At 47.8% G+C, this 10,096-nt stretch overlaps 2 long non-coding RNA genes across 2 annotated transcripts; both read left to right on the forward strand.

Moving 5' to 3' along the window:
• The first annotated feature begins 4,782 nt into the window (after positions 1 to 4,782).
• Positions 4,783 to 5,644, forward strand: LOC133917533 (uncharacterized). Its single transcript, XR_009909693.1, has 2 exons — positions 4,783 to 5,147; positions 5,221 to 5,644. It is a non-coding gene; the product is annotated as an uncharacterized LOC133917533 (long non-coding RNA).
• A 2,537-nt stretch (positions 5,645 to 8,181) lies between these two features.
• Positions 8,182 to 9,707, forward strand: LOC133917534 (uncharacterized). Its single transcript, XR_009909694.1, has 3 exons — positions 8,182 to 8,416; positions 8,522 to 8,708; positions 9,284 to 9,707. It is a non-coding gene; the product is annotated as an uncharacterized LOC133917534 (long non-coding RNA).
• The last annotated feature ends 389 nt before the right edge of the window (positions 9,708 to 10,096 follow it).

A 10,096-nucleotide genomic window follows, 5' to 3' on the forward strand; every position in this document is an offset into this window, starting at 1 on the left:
GTCATGAAGGGGCTTAGTAAGGCTAATGAGAGGATTATTGTGGGTGTGTGCAAATGGCTCATGCGGTTTTTCCAACTGGATCCGCAGTAATATGAGCTGAAGTTGAAAGCTATTCTGAGTCGTGCTAGTCATGGATACTTTGGTGAGCTTGTTCCCATCGAAACTACATCAACTTGGAGGCAGTATGTAGATATATGCTGTGAACGTGGTATGCCGCTTGTTTTGTTAGCTGAGGCGTACCTGAAAGATCAAAATGAGGTGAACTCTGCAGAAGCAGTAGCAGGACCAAGTGAGGCAGTGGAAGATGAGTCAGAGGCGGCTAATGTAAGGTCCAGGGAGGAGGTTGGTGATGTTCCAGAGCTACAGCCGATGGGTGTAGCTGATGAAGGGGAGCACATCACTAGCATCATTGAAGATATGGATTTGGAGGATGAAGAGTTGGAGGAAGGCCTCGCCGATGGGGATTCTTCTGATGAGGAGGGTAATGCTCTAGTTCCTGCAGAGTGGCAGGATCAAGAATTTTCGAAGTTGGTGGTCAGCGAGGCTGACCAGACACCGTGGCAGTACCATGAGAATGAGGTGTCACAGGGTGCTATGTACCCTACAAAAGAGGAAGTTATTGATGCACTGAAATTCTGGTCGTTGTCTCTTCGTAGGCAATTCAAGGTTGTTAAATCAAGTAAAAGAGAGTATGATGTGAAGTGCTTGGTTCCTCAGTGCCCTTGGCGGGTGCACGCATTCAGAGGGAAATGGGCAGACTACTGGCAATGCTCAATAGTTAAGGAACATAATTGTCACATTGAGGAAATAGAGTTCACCCACCAGAACCTGTCTTCTGCTTTCATTGCAAATGTTATGTACGGAGAGATTGTGGACAACCTAAGGTATGAGCCACGATCAATAATCCGTGCTATTAAGCAAAGGTTCCAATACACAATAAACTATGCGAAAGCATGGAGGGCGAAACAAAAGGCTATTGAGATGAGGTTCGGTACATATGAAGATTCGTATCATAATCTACCTCGTCAATTAGCCACAATTTGTGCAAGAAATCCAGGTAGCTACTATGATATCAAGCATTACCCCTCTACTGATGTGGAGTACAGCGGAAAAAGAGTGTTGCAGCGTGCTTTCTTTGCATTCGGTGCAACTATCAAAGCATTTAGATATTGCCGACCCATCATATGCCTAGATGGAACATTCCTGACTGGGAAGTACAAAGGGCATATTTTGTCTGCAATAGGGGTCGACGGTAACAACCAAGTCCTGCCACTAGGGTTTGCGTTCGTGGAGAGTGAAAACGGGGACAGCTGGTATTGGTTCCTAGAGCGGGTGAAGCATGCAATTGTTCTTGACCGACCAGATGTGTGTCTCATTCATGATAGACATGCAGGATTCTTGCAGGCTTTGCTGGATATGCAACATGGTAGCGTGTGACGGGGTGTACCAGTACAGTGGCCAGATCTCAAAAGCAGGTGGTGCATGCGCCATATGGGTGCGAACTTCTACAGACAGTTTAAAAACAAAGAATTAATGAAGCTTTTCAAAAAGTTGTGCAGTCAGAACCAGCAACGTAAGTTCAATGTATTATGGGCAGGACTTGATGAACTGACTCATAAACAAACTGCGGAGGCTGCACCTAACGGTGAGGAACCAATAGCTCTTGGTCCTCTCCCAACCGATACTCCGCAGATTGTAAGGAGATCGGGCTCATCTATTAGGAGCTTTTCACAGTGGATACGCAATGAGCCGAATGAAAAATGGGCTCTGCTGTACGACAGTGGTGGTGCCAGGTATGGAGTAATGACTACAAATCTTGCAGAGGTTTATAACTGGGTCATGCGAGGAATGAGGTCCCTACCACTAGTTGGAATTGTAGAAGGCATTTTGCATGGGACCCGCAAGTACTTCATTGATCGGTATACAGCTACTAAGGTTGTAATGGAGGACAATCGTATGCTTTACGGCCGGATGCTATGTGAGTACATGGAGAAGGCAAATAGGAAGGCCCACATGCATCGCGCAAATCAAGAGGGCACTGCAGAGCACAGGTTCAGTGTCCTGTGTCGTGATAAGGGTCGGAGGGGGGGTAGACGTGAGCGGCATGTTCAAGAGTGTGTGCTAAGGAGTGGGACATACATATGTAGTTGTCAGAAGCCACAATTACTCAACAAACCTTGTACACACGTCATAGCTGCGTGCGCAAAGCACCATATGCTTCCAAGGCAATATGTGTCACAATATTTCATGAAAGATCAAGTACTGAACACTTGGAACCAGGAGCTATATGGTTACGGCATTGTTGACACTTTTACAAGTAACCCAGGGCCTGCAAGAATATATGTGCCTGATTTGGGAAAGATGAAGAACGCACCGGGCCGAAGACAAACTCGTCGGATTCGCAACGATATGGATGAATCCGAGGCTGGCCCTAGGATTAAGCGATGCAGTCAGTGCAATGAAGTAGGTCACACTTACAAATATTGTCCCAAAACTGCAGGCGGTGATGCACCTGTTGTCTAGGTGAGCTTCATGTGTGTTCAGCTAGTTTTGTACCATTTTAATATGTGTTAATTTCGCATATAGTTAATTTGCATTCAAAGTATATTGTTGTTGTATTTATTTATCAATGTATTAATGTATATGTCTTTCAAATGCAGAGATGGCTCACCCTTCGATCCCCGAGCTTTTGGACCCTGCCGTGGACAAGAAGCATCGCAGCTTCTTATCCGCCGAGCACCAGACGGAGCTAGGAGTGTTTCGCCCATGAGGCCCTGGAGAGCTACTGACGGTAGACGAGCGATGGAGCCACAGGTACTTAGAAAATTTGATACGAAATTGTCATATCATTGCTGTTGTTACATATTATTGATGTACTGCAATACTTATAGGTTGGCAGCGGCCGGACTCCTACCGCTTTGCCGGTTGGTCGAGGCCCGATCGACGGAGAACCCCGAGGTTGCGGCCCATCGTTTCTACTTCGATCGGTCGCTGATAGCAGCACTGGTCGACCGTTGGAGGCCGGAGACACATACGTTCGACCTACCGTGCGGAGAGATGACCCCGACCCTGCAGGACGTCTCCTACCTCTTAGGCCTTCCTTGCGTGGGAGCTGCGGTTGGGGTCATCGATATGCAGGCTGACTGGATGAACAACATGCATCAGCGATTTGGGCCGATGGAGCGAAAGGCGAACGCACCCCGCTACGTGCCTGAGTTCTTATCCGATGCACGAGGGCCAACGAAGAAGTGGATCCTACAGTTCCAGGTACGGTAACATGCAACCTATCGAATACTAACAAAGTATGTCGTAATGATCCTTTCTAACACCAGTCATATGTGTAGCCGGCGTACATCCACCCACACGCCAACGCATACGCGGTCTCGAGACATTTGGAGGCCTACCTCCTTTGGTTGTTTGGGTGGGTGATGTTCACTAGTGGCCAAGGCCACCTGGTTACGAGGACACTTGTGCCGTACGCCCGGTCGATAGCGGACGCTGATGCGGAGGACGTACCGCAGTTCAGCTGGGCATTCGCTGTTCTTGCTGCGACGTATCGGGCGCTCTGCGACGCATGCACGAAGAAGGAGGCACTAGCCACTTTCGCCGGGTGTCCACTTCTTCTTCAGCTATGGTCGTACGAGCATTTCACCATAGGCAGGCCGGTGGTGGATCACTCCCTGTACCCAGAGGAATGGTACGGCGAGACGGACGAGGACGCGCCTACAATGGCCTCGCTGTGGTGTCGTCGACGGGTACGTATTTTACATTAACAGTTTCGTTCGTACTTTGTTAGTCTCTGAATATTTGTATTGATGTTTGTCACTCAGCCACACTGGGCCCACGAGTAGCCTCGCAGCGCGTACGAGCATTTTCGTACCCAGTTTGACAGGCTACGTCCTAACGATGTGGTATGGGAGCTATACAGTGTTCGGTCCGTGCATACACGTGCAGGGTTGGGTTTGTCACCCTTGTAAACCCGCGACGAGGAGTAATGGCTCACCAAGACGCCCCTTGTCTTCGACATCTACATCGAAGAGTACTCACCGCACCGCGTCATGCGGCAGTTTGGCCGTCACCAGGCATTCCCGCTCGTCCCCATCCGTACCGTCCCCTTGCAAGTCCACAAGTACATTTGCAAAATTATAGTTTCAGCAACCTTCGTTTCAGTTTGACTTACATGTACCGTGATTTGAATGCAGGTACACGCGGAAAGGCCAGCCAGCTGGCAACCTCTGGGCGGAGCGCTTAGCCCCTTACGTGGCAACATGGACCCAAGCGCTATAGGACGTCGTTGATGAGGCGCGTCCCTACAGCGAGGGGAACTTCAGGGAGTACCTACGGTGGTATGTACCACGTACGCGGACCCGTATCACCTACACCCCTGAGGATGTCCGGTCCCACGTCGCATCGACAACGGAGACATACCCGGTGCATTGGGACGAGGACGCCGCTTTAGCAGTAAGTAACTTTTTGAAGTCCGTACACCATAATGAATGAACATAACCGTATACTTTAATTGTTCACTTTTGTTCGTATCCGCAGACAGATATCATTTATGACGTAAATAGGGATGCAGCTGCTGCCATGGACCGCGTCCGGCAAGGGCATCACCTAAGTGCGTCGGATGTTGCGAGCTTCATTAGACGGGTTTTCGACAAGACGACGCACGCCTTGAAGCTCACCTCCTGTCGATCTACCACAGATGTAGCAGGGCCGCCTCCCAGGACGAGTGGTGTACACGCCGAGTCATCTCGGCCGTCAGATGTGCACCGACGTTCTTCAGTGTCGGCACCCACACGACCCCTTCTATCACGTCTTGGAGGGTCCGAGCAACATGGTACGAATTATACTTTTGAATAATATTGACCAATATCCTTTACTTATTGTTATTAAACATTCATTAGGTCCGTCTGCACAAGTCTCGATGCAGCCTCGCAGATCGAGCCCTGTGCGTCCACAGTCAGGTACTCCGGGAACCCTTCTTCCTAATTTCTAATACTTTCAGCAAAATAACTTAGTACTGTGCTCAGGATACTTCGGTGACGAGGCCGGTCCGTCTTCGGCGGCCCCACGCCCTACCCCGCTCGCAACGTACTACGGCACGTCAGCGTGGCCTTCTTCTGCTGCACCGTCGTACCACGTAGGTACAATTATATATTTTTTACTACTACTTTCAATACCATATTGTTCGTATCTAACGTGATTATTTGTTCACAGGCCCCTCCAGCCAGTACACATGGACGCCTGCCGAGCCTTCACAGTCCTCCTACCCTAGTCAGGAGGATGAGGCTGGCCCCGACACCGCATACGACATCGTCCGTGACTTCTTCGGGGGCACACCTGACTACAACGTCCTTCAGCGGTCCCAGGTTTCCAGTGCACCGCTTCGGACACAGCCCACGCACGACGAGCCCTCGACACCGGTGGTCCCTACTAGGCCTACCAGACACGTTGGCCCACCCGACCCCCTCACCTACTCCAGGGGTCACGTGAGGGTTAACCAGCGGCATCGGGACCACGATGGGGCGCACGGGCGACGGCAACGAGGGAGGCATGAGTAGCATTTTACATTTTATGTAACTAACATATGCATATTCGCTTCGTGATGTACTCCTATGTATTAAGACACGTTTACTTTGTATGGTCGACTTAGTATTTCGTAAATGCATTTCATATTCAGACACGTTAAATGAAGAAGTGACCACAGCACTAAACTTTAACCATGACTTGACAACACATGCCTCCTGCCACAGGCTTTAAACAAGATGTGACAACACTACCCAGCTTTTTCAAATCAGTAAATGACAACACGGGTACCAATAAACGTGGAATCTCTGACCATGGGCAATGACAAAACTTTCCCATTCTTCAAGATGGAATCCAATGCTCCTCCCACCAGCTACGCCCATGCCCTCACTCCTTTCTTCAAGAGCGAATCCAATGCTCCTGCCTCCCCCATCTATAAATAGCCGAACCTCCTTACGGTGAAGCATCGCTCATTTCTCATAACTCTCAAGTGCAATGTTTTCCTCAGCTCCATCGAACCCACCAAAGAAACATTAGGGGACTACCACACCTGAAGGTCTCGAACCACCAATGTGCTTCTGTGGTGACCTTTGTAAGCTCCGCGAGTCGCAGGACATCTCATACACCTATGGACTGCGCTTCTTCATGTGTACCAACTACGAGTATGACAAGCCTCGCCATGCAACAACTGGTTATCGACCGGTACGGTAACAGATATCCGCCTCATCTCTTCCGATTACGCACCCTCTTTTACTAACCGCTCATCTTGTTCCATTTGTTCAGTCCCCTCCACCGCTCTGTGATTTTATTTAGTGGCTCGACAATGAGCAAAATGACTCACAGAAGCTGTGGGTCGACATGAACATGAGGTGGAGAAGGAAAGCCTACGCACGTCGGGAGTACGAACAACAGCAAGAGGAACTTCACCTCAAGCGGGAGGAAGAAGAGCGTATGAGGAAGGCGGCGCACGACCGTACCGTGGCTCAGGCTCGAGAGGCTGAGAGGGAAAGACAGCGGGAGAGAGCCCGCCATGCTAAGGCGGCAGGTCCCGATGCCCTCCGAAAGGGAAAGTATCCTAGATGCACGCAGTAGAGAGTACCTAATGTAACCCGACATACTTTCCCTCCCTAAGGCATGTTATGATTAGGATCGGCGCACTAATAAGTAGGTCTTAGTGCGAACCGTACATGCCATCTTTCTTTCCTCATCGTGTCGTCGCGGTTACAGTGTATTGTAATGTTTTCACCATATATTTAATACTATGTTTGTCCTCGTTCGCACCCTATACCCACGTAAAATGCTGCAACTACTAATTACTGATTTTTTTTCTCCCGTTATTACATAACCTACTCCAAATTTAATTTCTTAATTTCCTTACACCCCTTCCTTTTTTATTTCTTTAATTACAAAAATAATACATTTTTAGAGGATAAAATGGAAAAAAAATTAATTTTAGAGAAAAAAATGCCCCTAACCGCCCTCTGAGAGGGCGGCTAGGGGCTTCTGAGGGGGCGGTTAGGCCTACCGCCCTCTCAGGGAGCAGTTAGGACCCGTAGCCGCCCTCTCAGAGGGCTGCGGGCACCTAGTTTTACAAATTTTTTCACCGCGAATCTATTTATTTAAATTTTAACTAAAAAAATAAAAAAAATAAAAAAAACTCTTCGAACCCCTATGTGCTAAAGAGACTCCAACCAGGCCCATCCCATGGCCCGAAGGCCGTGGGCTCTCGCACCGACGAATCACACCGCGTCTCGTTGGCCAGCGAGTCTCCGGCGATGGCATCCGCCCTCGAGTCGCTCCTCCTCCGCCGCCGCGGCAGCTCGGACTGGCCCGCTGGCTCCCCGTAACGACACGCCCTTCCTCTGTCTCCTGAACAGCGTCGACGCCTCTGCCTCCTGCCGTCCTCTCGCGCCCGATCGCCGCTATCTCAGGTCTCTCCTCGCCGCCTCTTGTCACGCCTCCTTAGTGCGTGCCGTCTCGTGCTGTTTAGTTAGGGCCTGCGGGGAGTCGGTGGGTCGCTGGTCAGGCTTTTCCGTTCCGGAGTGGTGCCACCGGCCGGGATCGCGCGGGCGGCGATCCTTCTGGCTGGTTCTTGATTCGTGGGCGCATCTACAATTTGCCAAAAGAAACCTGACATGAATGTTTGGACCTTCACCCTTATTAAGATGTGGGAAATGCCTTGTGCTAATACGGCACGCTTATAACTTCATGCCGTCTTGTACACCTCCCCTTTCAGAAGGGTCTTGTTGTCTTGTTACACTAATCTTGCAGTCTTTGTTTGCAACGATGATAATGTCGTACTATGACTTCTGATCAAAAAACTATGAAGAACTTCTTCCTCCTCACTCCTGACTTGATCCTACACGCTGCATACTCAGGTGGGAATCGGCCTTTCTTGTCAGACTTCAGGCGCTTGTTCAGTTGCAATGTGAAGCCCTTGCCTGCAATGCCTGCCCCTGGTCTGAACCAGGGGCGGATTCAGGGCCCGTGCTGGGGGGCTGCAGCACGGGCCCAGCTCACGAAGCACAGAGAAATAAAAGAGAAAATTCAGAAATTTTTTAAAAATCCCTCTCACATAGCACGGGCCCAGCCCAAAATGCTGAAGAGCAAAAGGCTCAGCACCCCTCCCTAGCCTGGGCTGGATCCGCCACTGGTTCAGACATATAATCTGCAGACTGCAGTGAAGGGCTTGATGGCTGCAAGCTGGAGCGACCTTCCAGATTCTTCAGTGTAGGAAGCAAAGATGCTGATATGTAATCTACTGATGATAAGGCTGGTCAAGAAACTCTGGAAAGTGTATCTTCTGCAGCTGAAGTTTGTCGAGAACGTGGGGGTACTGGTGATCCTAAAACTTGCAGTTGATGATCTTACTCGTTTGACTTATGAGGTTATCTTTCTGTGCTTTCTTAAACATGTATTTAGTATGTTATATGCGGTGACCTCATCATTGATGCTTGTATTCATCAGATTCTGAGCTAGATTTCTCCTGCAGAATGTGGGGCCCTTGCCTGGTTATGTGGAGGACGTTGTTAAAGCTGCTTATAATAGATACATGCATGCCGTATCTGGAATGTGCTGTTCCTGGTGATCCGTACTTACAGAAGAAAGTAGAGAGAATTGAGCACAAAAATGATGCATTTAAAAATACGGTGCAGTGGAATGGGCTCTAAATGGGAAAGGTATGTTTCTCTCAAAAGTAGAAATTGCCCAAGTATACAATCTAGTTTCAATACCAGCGTCAGCTCCTGGGCTCATTGTCATGATACTTCCATGGTTATGGAATGCTTACAAAAGTGGTTATAATACTGATCTTTTAGTAATGGTTTCTGTTCAGACTAAATTTGTGCAGTTTCTTATTTTTGTTTAAAAAATATTCGTCATCTATGGGACCATAATTAGTATGAACACCCTATTATGGATTTCTGATTAGGGAATTACCAACAGTTATAGGAATTTTTGTGAACATGCTACTCCCTAAGTTTGAGTTTTAGGATCTGCAACTCCTACGTGTCACTGACATTTCACATATCATAAAAAAAAAACAAATTAAATTTAACAGTTACACATGGTCTTGCACTGAGTGCTTACTGTTGACATCATCAAGCATACTTTGCTTTTCTGGAACCTATGGTCTTGGGTAGAACCTAGTAGCACCTTTGTAATGATAGCCAGAAAAGCAATCTTTCGATCTGCAATTTGTAAGTTTGCTAGCGAAATAATCACCTGTGATGTTTAAAGCTGCTTTGGTCCACAGATTACGGAGTCTGATCCAGTAGCAGCATACTCCTACTTTCTCTGGCGTCAATCTGGCGACTTCGTTGTGAAGAAGTCAGTCTGTCAGACAAGTGATTAATTAATGTGATTTGCTAAATGTCAATGGTCCCAGTCTTTTTTCCCCTCAAATGCCAATGCTCCCAGTCTGAAAGGCTGTCATTATGCCATTTTCATTTCTGGGCATTTTCTTAAACCTGCTCATCTATTTATGTACATGTGCAAATTTGGCATGTAGTTTACGTTTAGGGCCCATTTGGATACGAGAAACGGTTCCGTTTCTTGCTAGAATAACTCGAATACATGCCAAACACGCTTGTTAGGGATGATCCTAAGGGAGAAACGGGAAAATGATGAGAACATCACTTTTTCAGATATGTACAACGCTACTTCTCAAGAGATACAATGCCAATTACAAGAGCATGTGCGTAATAATTAAACCATCAAGTGAACTTATTTCTCGCTGTTTATACTTTCTTTAATGGGTTGCTACTAAATTCTTATGATGTTTTGCTATCACTCGTGGGCAAGTCTACTTAGACTCGAAGTTGAGCTCTATTCGAATTCCAAAGTTCACTTGTAGTCTCAGAACATCATGTTGGTAAAATGAGTATAACTTTCATATACAAAGTCAAATTGAGATGTTATTGGACTTACTGGAAGGCATATGACGATCCTTTTTCAGTGGATCTAGTCTCAACCATAGATTTCTTATAATTTAGTTAAAGTTGATGAAATAAGATGCTATGTCACCATTGTGGACCTTGTCAGGTCTTGTAAGCGTGTCGGGATTAGA

The sequence above is a fragment of the Phragmites australis genome, chromosome 5 (assembly GCF_958298935.1).
Source record: "Phragmites australis chromosome 5, lpPhrAust1.1, whole genome shotgun sequence".
Taxonomy (NCBI): Eukaryota; Viridiplantae; Streptophyta; class Magnoliopsida; order Poales; family Poaceae; genus Phragmites; species Phragmites australis.